This window comes from Cetorhinus maximus, chromosome 18 (genome assembly GCF_964194155.1).
Source record: "Cetorhinus maximus chromosome 18, sCetMax3.hap1.1, whole genome shotgun sequence".
Classification (NCBI taxonomy): Eukaryota; Metazoa; Chordata; class Chondrichthyes; order Lamniformes; family Cetorhinidae; genus Cetorhinus; species Cetorhinus maximus.
In genome coordinates, this window is record NC_135896.1 from 7,934,374 (window position 1) to 7,952,605 (window position 18,232).

Below are 18,232 nucleotides of genomic sequence, written 5' to 3' on the forward strand. Positions count from 1 at the left end.
AGTCTGCAGCTAGTCAATCCAAGCAGTCATTGTTTACATTTTTTTCAAGGGCTGGGCAGGAGTGCCATTATAATGGGAGTCCGCCAAAACCGGCAAACACGGGTAAACCCTTTGTCTTCAAATGGACGCGGCACCATCTTGAATTTCAGCAACTTCTTAAAGATTAACCTAGACTTTAAAATTTTTAAACTATGGATCAGAAATCCACTCTTCCAGATCAATTTGGATATATCCAGGGCCCAGATCAATCACCTAATTGGGGACTTTGGAGATAAAGATTCCTGAGATACATGATTGCTTCAGGTCTAGATAGAAAGACAGAAGCTGAACAAGTTAACACACTGCTTTATTCAGTAGGCCCAATGACAGATGACATTATTGCTAGACAGGAATCGACGAATCATCTGCCAAATCTGAAGAAGCACTAAAATCATTCGATGTTTCCTTTAACCTAAGAAGCAACAAAATCTTCAAGGGCTAAAGTTAATGAGCGTGCCCAGCAGTTAGGAGAACCTGTTGACTCATTCATTGATGATCTGTACGGGATGGTTGAAGGCTGCGAAAATGGAGACCTAAAATCTGAATTTAGCAGAGGTAGAATAGTTGTAGGAGTGGTGGACAACGCACTCTCAGATATGCTACAAGGGAAGGAAGATCTAACCCTTGAGAAAGCTATTCAGATTGTTAGGCTGTCTGAATGTCTTGTGAGGCTTCATGGTAACCATCTGAGTGGTTGGCTGGTCTGACCAATGAGGGCTTTCCAGCATCTGAAATGAGAATGGACAGACCAACCAACAGCCAGAAGAGCCTCAACCTCCGGCTTCAACGACAGTTGTTGAGGTTAACACTGTGACCCCAGAGCAAACAGTGCAACTCACGGCCAGCATGACGGTGCCACAGATGATGCAGGAACCAAGTAGCAGCCATCCGACAGCACACCACATAGCCAAATGCAAAGATAAATTTGCTAACAAACCACATCCTCACAACAGGCAGATCAGAGATGTCACAGCGAGGCACACAATGAAAGAAGGTCCATTTTAAGAGGAGAATGTAAACCATGGTACAAAGGAAACCCCACAGTCCAGTTAGTGAAACAGCACAGAAACAGGGACACTCCAGGCCAAGGGAAGCAATGCCCTAACTGAACAGAACAGTGACTCTGCCAGCGCAGTGGAGCAAAGCATCCCCACAGTTGAGATCAATGTCTGGCAATTTAAGCCCAATGCTTTCAACGTAACAGAATTGGACACTTCGGCAAACTAATCAAAGCCAAAACATCTAACCGCACAGAAGACCCAAAGATGATTCATGAGGCCAAGACGGCACACCAAGAGGAGACACAGTTATGCTTCTTGGGTGAGGCCAAGGATCTTGGATTCTTGTTTTGGAATGTGGACATTTTGGTTAACGGCCATCTCACAAACTTTAAATTTGATATGGGAGCCAGTGTTATCAGATAAAGAGCTGTGGCTGGGAGACCTCTGACTTTGAAAAACAGACACACCGCTCTGTGATCCGACTTTCAGCCATAGGCATGATTCTGGGACCATTAAGCTATGGCATCAAACAAATCTTTGAGCTGATGTATGTCATTGTAACCAGTCTTTTTCTCTCTTGAGCATAGATGCCTGTGTAGCCCTGAATCTCCCTAAATTGGCAGATGATGTTAGGACAACCACTGTCGTAAACTATACAGAACTGTAAGTTCCAGAGAGTGCAAACAAGAAAGAGTATCCTGACTGGGACTTAGATCTGAATTGTTTTCTCACTTTGCAGAGCAGGTCTGTCCATTCTCATTTCAGGTGCTGGAAAGCCCTCATTGGTCAGACCAGCCAACCACTCAGATGGTTACCATGAAGCCTCAAGTGGAGGATAGACAAGAGAGCAACCAACAGCCAGAAGAGCCTCAACCTCCGGCTTCGACGACTGTTGTTGAGATCAACACTGTGACCACAGAGCAAACAGTGCAACTCACGGCCAGCATGACAGTGCCACAGATGATGCAGGAACCAAGTAGCAGCCATCCGACAGCACACCACACAGCCAAATGCAAAAGTAAGCTTGCTAAAAAAAAAACCACATCCTCATAACAGGCAGATCAGAGATGTCGCAGCGAGGCACACAATGAAAGAAGAGGAAAAATCTCTTTGGGGATGATCACAGCGTTCGCCCACCCAGCAAAAGTGGGATAAATCAATAACTACCTATCACCACAACTGCCAAATCGACAAAGGGTGATCCAATACCAAGGAATGAAAAAAGAGAATGAAAAGATACCCAGATGCCAGAACAACCTCCAAATCAATAGAATGATGGAGCCTACCACTCCTCCAACAGTAGTGTGAATGAGATATAGAAGGGTTATAAGGCCTCCAGACCTCCTGAACCTATGAGCTCAGACTTGAGGGGAGATGGGGTAGTAATAATATACATACATGGGGTAAACTAGAAAAACTTGAAATACATTGGATAAAGACTTGGTGGGTGGTTTAGCATAAGGGTCTGGCACATATGGGGTTATACTGGGACTAAGTACAGTACAGCCCCCACAGTGATGTAAGAGAACACCTGACCCTCACCTAGGGTCAGTCTAGTGCTGGACAGAGCCATGTGCACAAGCAAGCATGGAGGCAGCTCCTAGTTTGAACCCTTTACTGTATATGTGTACATAGCTCTCGTAGTTAATAAATACATAGTTATACAGTTAACCTACTTAAGACTACAAAGACTTCATTAAGACCTCCAGAACAATATCCAACACCCTACCACAGTGGGATGGGGGGTGGGCGGAGGTTGAGCTTCACAGCTGAGTCTAAAGATGCTGACACATCTGCTAAGATGAACTAACTCACCATACACCATGAATGGAAACTTAATCCTGTCTGGTTTCTGCAGCTCAGCTACTGCCTGAAGCAGTGGAGCCATTGCAAGGACTTTTAAATCAAGATAGGTTTCAATTTGACTTTAGCAATTAGCATACAGTCATTATGCCACAGAAGGAGATAATTCAGTCCATCGAGTCCATGCTGGCTTTCAGTAGAACAATCCAGTCTGTCTTATTCCCATGCTGTATCCCCATAGCTCCTCAATATTATTTCCCTCAAATAAGGAACCCTGATTCTGCTTTCTACTCTAATAGCAATTAATAAATGGCAGATGTTTGATTTTAAAGTAATTTTTTTTTCAAAACCTACCAGGTGATTCCAATAATTGCATTACTCATTGCATTGAATTGCTGTCTTCTCCATGTTATAATCACCTTTCATCAGTACTCCATGTTTGTTTCATTGATCCTGGGTTCTGGATGTCTTCCTCTTGAATCTGTTCTGGTGCAGTGATTTTTCATTCATTCTCTTGAAGAATGGGAGCACCCATGAGCAGAGGGTGCTCAAGGTCAGGTTGCACATACCTGACAATCAGGAGCAATGAAAAAAACATGAAGTTGTATGAAAGAAGCACAGTGGGCAAGACATGATAAAATAACAGGTGTGTGCAGTATAGAGAGCGATCAAATAAATACTGGGTGCTGAAAAATATTGCAGATACACAGAGAATAACGTAGACCAAATGAACATGCAGAAAGCTCAAGTGAAAAAATACCTATAGGCAAGGAGGGGAAAAGGTTTCATGAAAACAGGGAGGCTTCTGGGGAAAGAAATGATGAGAAGTTTAGTGATTTTAGGAGAAACTATTACCTGTTTTATTTTAATCACACATTATCTCCCCATTCAGCCTTCCTCCCTCAACCCTGATCAAACCAGATTTTCCTGTTCAGGAAACCCAATATCAAATGGAATAGGGTAGAGAGGGTGGAGGTCTTGATAGTTGTGTGTGCATTTGCTGAAAATTGAACTTTAGTTTGAAGAAACAATATTGGTGTAAAACTAGTGTTATGGCACAGCAGTTGGTAAAGGCTAAGTTGCTTAAATCCCATAGGGAAACTTGAAACAACTGTCATAACCTATATTTTCAATATGTTTGAGATGCAGCTCTGAATTCAGGAATAAGACCACTAGGCCTCAAGTTATATAAAACTAAATTAAACATTTAATAATTTACAACAAATTAATTACATACACGTTATAAATTACCACCATAATAACTTTTAAACAAATCCTCAAATTAATCACTCCCAGGTAAATCTCCACCAAGGTAACAGTAACAGTAGACTTTAAACAGACATCAGGCAAAACACATTTCACCTTACAAATTCAAAATGAGGTTCCTTGCAATTTGGTTCCTTTGCAGACACAGTTGGAGGTTTACAGGCTGGTTAGATCTTACACTCTACCTTACACACCATCTCCTTTCCCTCTATAATGTTATTGGAAATTATTTTTAAAATGGAGTTGTAGTGGTATCTGTGTCTATGTTTTTGACTGTATGTGTCTTAATTGAGTTAAAGCTAGCTAGTTTGAGTGCTTTGATGTATAGTAGTTTTGAGATGTTGGTTGGGTAAACAGGAAGTTAAAAGGTAAAGTGTACATTTGCATTTGTTGAATAAAGCATTCAAGAGTGGGAGTTAAATCTTGCACCTGGCTGGGAGATGCCAAGCTATGTGTTTATATTACTAATAAAATTAGTGGGATGAAAATAACAGGTTGTGGGTCTGTCCCTGCAATTTCCCGAACAGAGAGCTGCTCATTCTAGTTGCATCATTTTGGGCATTTCACCAAAGAAGGATCAAATAGTTGTATTTTAATAAAGTCCTTTAGCTTCCCATGGGTTATCCCATGGAGCAGTCTTTTACTGATGTATAAGGGAAGTTGAGGGAACGACACTGAATTCCAGTTCTTTCAGTGAATGAAGGTCAAGAAATGCAATGCATGTAGCAGCACTGCTGAGGACTACGAATCTTCTACAGTACCAAGTATTGAGGTGTAATTTTTATTGTGTTTTCCTTCTAATCTATTGACAAAATTATAGTGAATAAACTGCACAGAACCGGGCTGCTCTGCCAAACCGGCCATAATAGCTCCACTCAAGCCACCTCCTGTTTTATCTAACTCTATCAGCATAACCCTCTTCTCTTACTGATCATTTGCAATCACTTGTCTGCTGTGCCCACCCCTCCCACCAGCACTTCCCCAAAGGCTCTCCAAATTCATTGAATGTAGCCCCGTTAGTATAATTTTCCTTAAGACTCTGTTTTATATGAGTGGCATTGACTAGTTAGAAGAACATTCTACTCAATATTTTTTACTTTGACAATTATTTTTTAAATCTTCTCCCTTGATTTGGTCTTATTGCTAGTAATCAGTAAAAAAAAAATAATTCCAGCTTTAATCCAGCCTTCTCCCATGTTTGTGCCATTTTGTAAGTTTACTCTTGGAGAAGCATTTTAGTCAATAGTTCATTTGCTCCTTGTGCAGCATTGGGCCATGTCATTGCTGTAATGAGTTAGAGCTCCCATGAACTGAGGCAGGTAGGATGCAGGTTTAATGTCATGATAGACTGGACCATGCCCTTGGATCAGGGAGAATTAAACATAAACAGGGACTTCCCAAAGATTGTGAAGGGAAGTCAGCCTAAGCTGCAGTTGTATAGAGGGATACAGAAGGATATTGATCTGTTAACAGGTTTCCCTTTCCCAGGTGCATGAGGGCAACGTGGAGGGTGTGTAATAGAGAGAGAAGAGAGATGAAATTGATACAAATTGAAAAAAAGAGACTTTTCAGAATCTCAGCATATCCCAAACTGTTTTGCAGCTAATAAAGTACTTTTTGAAGTGCAGTCACTGTTGTAATGTAGGAAATGCAGGAACCAATTTGTTCACAGCAAGCTCACACAAACAACAGTGTGACAATGATCTGATCATCTTTTTAGGTTGTGGTATAAATATTGGTCAAGGCACTGGATAGAACATCTCTTTGAGATAGTGCCATGGGATCTTTTATGTTCACCTGAGAGGAAAGACCTCAATATGGAAGAGTACTGATTCATCAGCTGCGGAAGGGGAGGTATGTGGTAATTAGCTCGGTTTCCTTGCCTATGTTTGACCTGTTGCCATGAGTCTTCATATGGTTCGCAGTCGATGTCGAGGTCTCCCAGGGCGACTCCCTCCCGACTGTATACCACTGTGCCGCCACCTCTGCTGGGTCTGTCCTGTCAGTCGGAAAGGACATACCCAGGGGTGTTGATGGTAGTATCTGGGACATTATCTGTAAGGTGCAATTCCGTGACTATGACTTTGTCAGGCTGTTGGTTTACTAGTCTGTGGGACAGCTCTCCCAATTTTGGCACAACTGTTGTTCTGATGAAGGGTCATACGGACTCGAAACGTCAACTGTATCCCTCTCCACAGATGCTGTCAGACCTGCTGAGTTTTTCCAGGTATTTTTGTTTTTGTTCTAGATTTCCAGCATCCGCAGTATTTTGTTTTTACCTCAATATAATGTCTCATCTAACAGATCGCACCTCCAACAATGCTACATTCCTTCAGTACTGTAATGGTGTGATAGCCTAGATTATCTGCTGATGTTTCCGGAGTGGCACATGAACATGATCTTAAAATCACAGAATGGTTCATTAGGTAGTATTCTCACCTCTAAATCGGATTCAAGGGCTTGGGCACAAAAATCTAGGCTGACACTTGCAATGCAGTACTGAGGGAATGCTGCACTGTCAGAGGTGCTGTCTTTTGTATGAAATGTTAAAGCCAAGCCCTGTCTGCTCTCTTGAACGGCCATAAAAGATCCCATGGCACTGTATTCAAGAAGAGCAGGAAAGTTCTGGACAATATTCTTCATTCACATCCTAACGTCTGGAGGCTTGTGCCAAAATTGGGAGAGCTGTCCCACAGACTAGTCAACCAACAGCCTGTCAGAGTCATAGTCACGGAATTGCACCTTACAGATAATGTCCCAGATACCACCATCAACACCCCTGGGTATGTCCTTTTCGATTGGCAGGCCAGACCCAGCAGAGGTGGCAGCACAGTGGTATACAGTCGGGAGGGAGTCGCCCTGGGAGTCCTCGACATCGACTGCGGACCACATGAAAGCTCATGGCAACAGGTCAAACATAGGCAAGGAAACCGTGCTGATTACCACATACCTCCCCTGCCACAGCTGATGAATCAGTACTCTTCCATGTTGAACACCACTTGGAAGAAGCAATGAGAGTGGCAAGGGTGCAGAATGTACTCTGGGTGGGGGACTTTAATGTCCATCACCAAGAGTGGCTCAGTAGCACCACTACAGACTGAGCTGGCCGAGTCCTAAATGACATAGCTGCTATACTGGGTCTGCGACAGCTGGTGAGGGAACCAACGAGGGAGAAACACACTTGACCTCATGCTCACCAACCTGCCTGCTGCAGATGCATCTGTCCATGACAGTATCGGTAGGAGTGTCCACCGCACTGTCATTGTGGAGACAAAGTCCCTTCACTTTGAGGATGCCCTCCATTGTATTATGTGGCACTACCACCGTGCTAAATAGGATAGCTTTTGAACAGATCTAGCAACTGAAGACTGGGCAACCATGAGGCACTGTGGCCCACCAGTAGCAGTAGAATCATACTTGACCACAATCTGTAACCTCATGGCTCGGCATTTCCCAACTCTACCTTTACCATCAAACAGGGGGGATCAACCCTGGTTTAATGAAGAATGCTGGAGGACATGCCAGGAGCAGCACCAGGCATACCTAAAAATGAGGTGTCAACCTGGTGACGCTATAAAACAGGACTACTTGTGTGCCAAACAACAGAAGCAGCAAGCGATAGACAGAGCTAAGCAATTCCACAACCAGTGGATCAGATCTAAGCTCTGCACACATCCAGTCATGAATGATGTTAAACAACTCACTGGAGGAGGAGGCTCCACAAATATCCCCCATCCTCAATGATGGAGGAGCCCAGCACATCAGTGCAAAAGATAAGGCTGAAGCATTTGCAACAATCTTCAACCAGGAGTGTCGAGTGGATGATCCAACTCAGCCTTCCCCGGAGGTCCCCACCCTCACAGATGCCAGTCTTTAGCCAATTTGATTCACTCCACGTGATATCATGAAACAGCTGAAGGCACTGGATAGTGCAAAAGCTATGGGCCCTGACAATATTCCAGCAATAGTACTGAAGACTTGTGTTCCAGACTTGCTGTGCCCCTGGCCAGCTGTTCCAGTACTGCTATAACAATGGCATTTATCCGGCTATGTGGAAAATTGCCCAGAAATGTCCTGTACACAAAAGCATTACAAGTCCAACCTGGCCAATTACTGCCCCATTAGTCTTCTCTCTCATCAGTAAAGTGGTGGAAGGGGTCATCAATAGCACTATCAAGCAACACTTGTTTAGCAATAACCTGCTCACTGATGCTCAGTTTGAGTTCTGCCACTCTGCTCCTGACCTCATTACAGCCTTGGTTCAAACATGGACAAAAAAGCTGAATTACAGAGGTGAGATGAGAGTGACTGCCCTTGACATCAAGGCAGCATTTGACTTGAGTGTGGCATCAAGGAGCCCTAGCAAAACTGGAGTCAATGAGAATCCAGGGAAAACTCTCTGCTGATTGGAGGCATACCTAGCACAAAAGGAGATGGTTGTGGTTGTTGGAGGTCAATCATCTCAGTTTCAGGACATCACTGCAGGTGTTCCTCAGGGTAGTGTCGTAGGTCCAACCATCTTCAGCTGCTTCATCAATGACCTTCCTTCCATCATAAGGTCAGAAGTGGGGATGTTCGCTGATGATTGCACAATGTTCAGCACCATTTGCAACTCAGCAGATACTGAAGCAGCCCATGTCCAAATGCAGCAAGACCTGGACAATATCCAGGCTTGGGCTGACAAGTGGCAAGTAACATTCGTGCCACACAAGTGTCAGGCAATGACCATCTCCAACAAGGGAGAATCTAACCATCGCCATTGACATTCAATGGCATTACCATTGCTTAATTACTTATCAACATCCTGGGGATTACCATTGACCAGAAACTGAACTGGGCTAGCCATATAAATACCCTGATTACAAGAGCAGGTCAGAGGCTAGGAATCCTGCAGCATGTAACTCACCTCCCAGCTCCCCAAAGCCTGTCCACCATTTACAAGGCACAATTCAGGAGTCTGATGGAATACTCTCCACTTGCCTGGATGAGTGCAGCTCCCACAACACTCAAGAAGCTGAACACAATCCAGGACAAAGCAACCTACTTGATTGGCATCCCAACCACAAACATTCACTCCCTCTTCCACTGGTGCAGAGGTGCCAGCTGTGGCTCAGTTCATAGCACCCTCGCCTTTGAATCAGAGGGTTGTGGGTTCATGTTCCACTCCCAGAAACCAAGAACTGTGATTGTACTCGAAAGAGTTGCAATCTGTGAATGTTGATAACTCGAAAGAGTTTCCACTGGTGCACAGTGGCAGCAGTGTGTACCATCTACAAGATGCATTGCAAGAACTCACCATGGCTCCTTAGATAGCACCTTCCAAACCCACGACCGCTACTATCTAGAAGGGCAGCAGTTGCATGGGAACATCGCCACCTGGAAGTTCCCCTCCAAGCCACTTACCATTGCTGTTCCTTCACTGTCGCTGGGTCAAAATCCTGGAATTCCCTCCCTAACAGCACTGTGGGTGTACCTACACCATGTGGACTGCAGCGGTTCAAGAAGGCAGCTCACCACCACCTTCTCGAGGGCAATTTGGGATGGGCAATAAATGCTGACCTAGCCTAACACCCATTTCCCATGAATGCATATAAAAAAAATTCACCCAAAATCACTTTAAAAAAACCCAGATATCTGCTCATTGTCACTATGCTCTTTGCAGGAGCTTTCTGCATGCAAATTGGCTGCTGTGTTTTCTATATCGCAACAGTGACTGCACTTCAATAAGTACCTTGTGGCTGTGAAGTGCTTTGGAATGTCTTAGTTGTGGAAGTAGCTATGGAAATGCAATTTCTTTTGCCCTCTCCATGTAACTGATTATGCACAGTGGTGAGCCAACCTTCTGCTACCTCTTGTTATTTCTCCACCTTGGTAAATGCTAGAAGATAATAATGGGGAGGGAGGGTATTGAGCCTCACAGCTGAGAGTCTCATCCAATCTCATTATACATGCAGAGCTGAAATTTCCACTGGATAATGATCAGGATGTGGAGCTTTGGCTGATTATTACACCCACCTAACTCTGTACAAAACCCCCTCTCTTCCCCAGTCCATGCTGCAGATAATAAGGTCCATGAACATTGTGGCTCAATACCACACATTTACCATCCAGTGCCCCAGAACTCAGTTTTGTGCTGGTTGTTAATGTATATATGGAGGTGGAATCTCAGGCTGTCTTAAGAATATTGTAACATAATTACAATATTATTGGTTTTAGTCATCTAGAGGCTGGAGAATTAAATTCAATTAATTAAATAAATCTGGTATCAGAAATAGTCACCATGATACTGCTAGATAGTCATAAAAACTCATTTAGCTCACATATTTTTTAAGGAAGGGAATCTGCCATCCTTACCCAGTCTGGCCTCTACGCAACTGCAGATCCTCAGCAATGTGGTTGACTCGTAATGGCCCTATGGAATGGTCATTCAGTTGTATTCAAGATAGTGGCTCGCCACCACCTTCTCGGGGCAATTTGGGATGGGCAATGCAGGCTTTGCCAGTGACACCCATATCCTGTGAGCATTAAAAGATGCCACATTGATTTTGTTTCTTGGATAGGGACTGAACTAGTGCTTAAAATGCTGATCAATCTTTTCAAATATCCTTTGTATAATAATACTCAAATATTGATTTAAACACAGTAATTTGTTCGATATTTCTGGATTACCCCGTTCATCTGTTTATATGTAGAACTGTTTATGGTGCAGATTATCTCCTTATACCTTGGTTCAAGATGGGACTTGGTGCCTTTATTGCTGTCTTGTCAGTAGAGAAAACCTGTCATTTATTTTCATGTCATATCTGTCAAATGTATAATTCCAAAAGGTGTTGGAAAATGGTATTTAACTGTGAATGCTGTCTAATAATAGGTTTAGTTATAGCAAAGTCACAGATCCTGTTGAATTTGGTTTGAATACATTATTCCTGTTTTCCCAAACAGTTTTTGAAATGGTTCTGTTGTAAAATTGAGTTCCTGTTTGCAATGGGACTCTGTTCCCAGTCAGGTGTGGACTGTCCTGATTTACATTTCCAGCACTTTCTTCTGTGTTTGTTTGAGGTGCCACAAGGTGTCAATTTTGGCTCACCGAAGGCTGTTTGTGGGTTCAAGTCTCATTCCAGAGACAAAAACAGAATTACCTGGAAAAACTCAGCAGGTCTGGCAGCATCGGCCATCCGCAGTAGTTTTTTGTTTTTATCTCATTCCAGAGACTTGAGCAGGTCATCAAGGCTGACGTTTCCAATGTGACACAGAGAAAGGCTAGAAATACTGAATAGAACATTGAGAATTCTTTCCATACCTTGTATCAACCCTGTGAAGGAATATTGTTATCCTGTTGGATAGACTCGCTTTCTTACTTTCAGGCTCTCTTTCTTACCTTCAGTGCAAAGCTGTGCAGATGATACTTGTATTTTACAATATTGAAGTGTTGTTTGGACCAGAGCAGTACAATAAGTGGCCTCCATGTGTTTTTTTTCACCAGCATCCTCACCTTCTTTCCCTCCTCCCCTCTCAGAAGTATTGACGCTGGTTGGAGTACAGATCTACAGGCAACAGATACCTTCTTTATCCATGACCATTATATTAAACCCCTTCCTAATTTTAAAGATCCCTGTTAGATCCTGGTCTGTAAGACATCAATCAGCTCCTGGTCTCTAACACCACAATCGAGTCTTAGCATTTCTATTTCAGTGAGAATGCACAATGAAGTTTTGTGGGTTAGTGTATGGTGCCATGCCTGGTACTTCATTGGGTACACTGAGCAACAGCAACTTGCATTTATTTACTGTCTTTAATCTTGAAACAAAATCATCCAAAGGTGCTTCACAGAGCCATAAGGAAGAAGTGGGCACTCAGCCAAGGAAGAATGTATTGGGAGGGGCGGCTAAAGGCTTGGTCAAAGAAGTGGGGTTTGAAGAAGTATTTTAAAGGAAGAGATGCACAGGGGTTCAGGCAGGGAATTTCAGGAAAATCTAGGCCTGTAGGGGCCTTGGCAGCTGAAGGCATGGCCACCAAAGGAGTGGGGAAGAGGGCTGCACATGAAGCCAGGGTCAGAGGATGTAATCGGGTTATCATTCATAGAGAGCCTTATCTTTAATACCCTTAAAGTTTATTAGAAACCACAATGATGAGTGCTCTCTGTTTTGGTTAAGCTTTGAGGGGACTTCATGGGGTAAGGAAGACAAATTCCTCTGGGGCTAGAATGTAAAAGGAAGGAAATTATACTTAACTGGATCGAGCCCTGGTCAGACCGCATCTGGAGTACTGCATTGAACACAAGGAATTGGAGCAGGAATAGACCATATGGCCCGTCAAGCCTGCTTCACCGTTTAATACGATCATGTCATGGCTGATCTCGGGTTTCAACACCATTTTCCCGCCCGCTCCCCGTATCCACAACCAGCTGGGATGGAGAATTCCAAACATTCACAACCCTTTCAGTGAAGTAATTTCTCCTTATCTCAGTCCTAAATGATCGACCCCTTATCCTGAGACGGTGCCCCTGTGTTTTAGATTCCCCGACCAGCAGAAACAATCTCTGTGTCCATCCTAACAAGCCTCTTCAGGATTTTGTAGGTTTCAATGAGATTGTCTCTCATTCTTCTAAACTCCAGAGATTATAAGCCCAATTTACTCAGCCTCTCATCGTAGGACAACTCCCTCATCCCAGGGACTAAATGAACCTTCACCGTACAGCCTCCAATGCAACTATATCCTTTCTTAAATGTGGAGACCAAAACTTCACACACTATTGCAGATGCGGTTTCACCAAAACCCTGTACAACTGTAGCAAGACTTTATTTTTGTACTGAAATGCCCTTTCAATAAAGGCCAACATACCATTTGCCTTCCTAATTGCTTGCTGCACCTGCATGCTAGTTCTGGACAGTGCATTTCCAGATGGATGTATCTAAACTCCAGAGATTATAAACTGAATTTACTCAGCCTCTCAATCCCCTTTGGAGGACACAGCTTCACCTGAATGTTAGGGCTAAAGAGGTCAAATAATGAGGACAAGTTTTTATAGACTAGGCTTATATTTCCTTGTGACTATAAATTTGAGGGAGTTATCTGATTGAGGTGTTTAAAATGATTCGATTGGGTAGAAAGAGGAGAAACTATTTCCACTGGTGGAGAGCCCAGAACAAGGGGGAATAATGTTGGCATTAGAGCTACCAATTCAAGGTTTTATAGTTTAATTCATAGTTTATTAGTCAATTCATAGTTTAAAACAGCGAGAGGAGAGCCAGGATCACATGGAGAGAGGACCTGCGTGATAAGGGCAGCAGCAGCAGCAGAGATCCCCTTCTACCTATTTTTACCTGTCAGAGCTGAAGTGTGACATCACAGGAAAATAGGTAGGTGATTGGTGGGTATCTCTTCCCTGCCTCTTTTGATTGGCCAAGTGGTTTAAATTAGGAGACGTTATTACAGCTGAAGAGTACAGTTAAGAAATTCACTTTTAAAATATTTAACATCCAAATTAATTAATTAAATAGAATAGAGATGGCTGGGCAGGCGATGTGTTGCAGCTGCAGTATGTGGGAGCTGGTGGGCGCTGGTGCGGTTCATGGTGACCACATCTGCAGCAAATGTTGGCTGCTCGAGGAACTTCAGCTCAGAGTTGATGAGCTAGATTCTGAGCTGCGGACACTGCGACACATCAGGGAGGGGGAGAGCTACCTGGACACTGTTTCGGGAGGCAGTCACACCCCTTAGATTAATTACTTCAAATTTGGTCCGTGGTCAGGGACAGGAGGGTGTGACTGCAAGTGAAGCAGGTATGGGGATCTGGAATTTAGCTTTGGAGAGGAGTCTCAACCAGTGCCCTTGCCCAGTAGGTATGAGGTTCTTGCCCTGGGTGTGGTTGAGGGCACAGACTGCAGGGAGAATGAGCGAACTGACCAGAGCACCGTGGTACAGAGCACCATTCAAATGAGGGAAGAAAAGAGAAATGTAGTAGTAATAGGGGATAGCATAGTTAAGGGAATAGATATTACTCTCTGCAGCAAAGACAGAGAGTCCCGAAGGCTGTGTTGCCTACCGGGTGCCAAGGTTAAGGACATCACTTCTGAGCTGGAGAGGAACTTGGAATGGGAGGGGAAGGATCCAGTTGTCATTGTCCATGTAGGTACCTTTGACATAGGTCGGACTAGGAAAGAGATTCTGCTGAGAGACTACGAGCAGCTTGGGGCTAAATTAAAAAGCAGAACCACAAATCTCCGGATTACTACCTAAACCACGTGCAAATTGGCATAAGGTAAATAAGATTAGAGAGGTAAAAGCTTGGCTCAAAGATTGATGTGGCAGAAATGGGTTCCGATTCATGGGGCACTGGCATCAGTACTGGGAAAGGAGAGAGCTGTTCCGTTGGGACGGGCTTCATTTGAAACATACTGGGACATGTGCCCTGGCGAATCGTTAACGAAGGTTGTAGATAGGGCTTTAAACTAAGGGGGGAAGGTTCAATTGAAGGGAACTTTAGAAAATCAAAAGTAATCGAGAGAGCAGAGGTGCAGGGTAGTGAAGAGACGAATGATAATTAAAGTGTGACAGGAAGGGGCAGAAAATATAAGCATCAGAAATTAGAACTAGAATGAGTAATAATGGTAAAAAGTCAAAGCTTGAGGCTTTTTATCTGAATGCACACAGCATTTGTAACAAGATAGATGGGTTGGTGGCACAAATAGAAATAAATGCATATGACTTGATAGCTATTTCAGAGACTTGGTTGCAGGGTGACCAAGACTGGGAACTCAATATTCAAGGGTATTCGACATTCTGGAAAAATAGGCAAAAAGGAAAAGGAGTTGGAGTAGCTTTGTTAATACAAGAAGGTATCAGTGAGGTGGTGAGTAGTGATATAGGTTCAGTAGACCGTGATGAGGAATCAGTTTGGGTGGAAATAAGGAATCACAAGGTGGGAGTCGTCTATAGGCCCTCGAAGAGTTGCCTCACTGTAGGACAAAGTATAAATCGGGAAGTAATGGAGGCATGTAAGAAGGGCATCATGGTTGATTTTAATCTGCATATTGACTGGACAAATCAGATTGGCAGGGGTAACATGGAAGACAAATTTGTAGAGTGCATCAGGGATTGTTTCTTAGAGCAATGCGTTGCAAAAGCTTCCCGGGAACAGGCTATTTTAGATCTTGTATTGTGTAATGAGGTAGGATTAATAAGAAATCACAACATGGTAGAATTTCAAATTCAGTTTGAGGGTGAGCAACTCTGATATCAAACCAGTGTCCTCAACTTAAATAAGGGCAATTACAGAGGTATGAAGAAAGAGTTGTCTAAAATGGGCTAGGAAAATAGACTAAGGCGAAGGTCAATGGATGAACAGTGGCAGACATTTAAGCAGATATTTCATAACGCTCAGCAAAAATTTATTCTGGTCAAAAAGAAGGACTCGATGAGAAGGATGAACCACCCGTGGTTAACAAAGGTGGTCAAGGAGACTATCCAATCAAAAACTAAGGCAATCAAAGCGATGAAAACTAATGGTAGGCCAGAGGATTGGGAATTTTTTAGGAACCAGCAGCGGATGACTAAAAAGCTAACAGAGATAAAATTGATTATGAAAGTAAATTGGCAAAAAGTATAAAAACAAACAGCAAGAGATTCTACGGGTATATAAAAAGAAAGAACGGCCAAAGGGAGCGTGGAACCCTTGGAGGATGCGACTAGAAAATTGATAATGGGGAACAGGGAAATGGCAGATAATTTAAATCAATATTTTGCATCGGTCTTCAAGATGGAGGACACTATAAACATTCCAAAGATACCAGATAATCAAAGAGCTAATGGGAGGAAAGATCGTGTAATGGTCTGTATCACACAGGACAAAGTATTTGAGAAACTAATGGGACTAAAGGCAGACAAGTTGCCATCACCTGATAACCTGCAACCAAGGGTTTTAAATTAAGTGGCTGCAGAGATAGTGGAGGCATTGGTCGAAATATTCCAGAACTCTCTGGATTCTGGGAAGGTCCCAACGGATTGGAAAACCGCTAATGTGACGCCCCTGTTCAAGAAGGGAGGGAAACTAAAAACAGGAAACTAAAGGCCAGACAGCTTAACATCTGTTGCTGGGAAAATGCTAGAGTCCATTATTAAGGAAGAAAGAGCAGGACATTTAGAAAAGCTTAACGTAATCAAACAGAGTCAACATGATTTTGTGAAGGGGAAATCATGTTTGACAAATTTGCTAGAGTTCTTTGATGACATAACAAGCAGAGTTGATAAAGGGGAATCAGTAGATGTAGTCTATTTGGATTTCCAGAAGGCATTCAATAAAGTGTCACATAAAAGGTTATTGCACAAGATAAGGGCTCAACGTATTGGAGGTAATGTATTAGCAGATTGAGGATTGATTAACACACACAAGATAGAGAGTCGGGTTTAATGGGTCTTTTTCAGGTTGGAAAGACGTAACCCGTGGAGTGCCACAAGGATCAGTCCTAGGGCTTCAATTATTTACTATCTATATTAATGCCTCGGAGGTGGGGGCAGAGTGTAATGTATCCTAATTTGCTGATGATACAAAAATAGGTGGGAGGGCATGTTGTGATGAGGATTGTAATAAGGAATCTGCAAAGGGATAGACAGGTTGAGTGAGTGGGCAAAAACTTGGCAGATGGAGTTTAATGTAGGAAAGTGTGAGGTCATGCACTTTGGTAGGAAAAATCAAAAGGCAGACTATTATTTAAATGGAGAGAGACTCCAAAAAAGTGCAGCATAGAGAGATCTGGGTGTTCTTGTGCATGAAACAAAAAGATAGCATGCAGGTGCAGCAAGTAATTAAGAAGGCAAATTAAATTTTGGTCTGTATTGCTAGGGGGTTGGAGTTTAAAAATAGGGAAGTCTTGTTACAGCTGTACAGGGTGTTGGTGAGGGCATTCCTGGAGTACTGTGTACAGTTTTGGTCCCCATATTTAAGAAAGGATATACTGGCATTGGAGGCAGTTCAAAAGAGATTCACTAGGCTGATTCCTGGGATGAAGGGGTTGACTTATCAGGTTAGGCCTTTATTCATTAGAGTTTAGAAGAATGGGGGGTGATTTTATTGAAATGTTCAAGATTCTGAGGGGGGTTTGATAGGGTAGATGTTGAGAAGATGTTTCCACTAGTGGGGGATTCTTGAACTAGGGGACATAATTACAGAATAAGGGGACACCCATTTAAAACAGAGATGCAAAGGAATTTCTTCTCTCGGAGGATAGTGGATGTCTGGAATTCTCTACCCCTGAGAGTTATGGAGGCTAGATCACTGAAAGTATTTAAAGAGGAGGTAGATAGATTTTTGAAATGTCGGGGAGTTGCGGGCTATGAGAGCTGGCATGAAAGAGGAGTTGAGGCCTGGGGCAGATCAGCCACGATCTTCTTGAATGGCGGGGCAGGCTTGAGGGGCTGAATGGCCTACCCCTGTTCCTATTTTTTATGTTCTGATAAGAGTGAAGTCAATCGAGTTAACATACAGATCAACCATTAAATAGTGGAACAGACTCAAGGGGCTGAAAGACTTCCTCTTGTTCCTAAGCTAGAGCTGTTATCTGTCGCATGGTGGAGAAATCAAAATAATACTTTGTTTTTGCTTTGAATTGTATGAGCAAATCTTCCCATTCTTGGAAATCCTGTTAGAAAACAACTACTGTGCTTGGGAACTGGTTGACATACAAGGTAATGGGGCAGAAGGAAACCGGCACAGGTTTTCGGGAGGAAATATTTTTTTAGAAGAGGATTCACACAAAGACAGATTAATTTATTTTTGTTGTTGTTAAAAAGCTTCCTGCTCAAATTTGAGCAAAACAATGTGGGTGAAATGTCAGTGTGGAAATGCCGGAAATCTGGAGGAGGAAAAGCTGCATCGTCCCAGTATCAACTTGCTCCTTCCATCAGTCCCTGCCAAAGTAAGTTGGGGAAGAGATTTCTTTTGGAGTATTTTTTAGTGTTTAAAGGACCTTCATGCTAAAGTGTCTGCCAAAAATATTTCTTCTTTGTCAAAAGACTGAAACTGCAAATTGACTAAATTTGACTGTAAGCTGTCAATTTGATTGCTTGCACAGACTTAATGATAAAAATGAACCAGTTATGCTGATTATTCTCCTTTGGCAAAGACC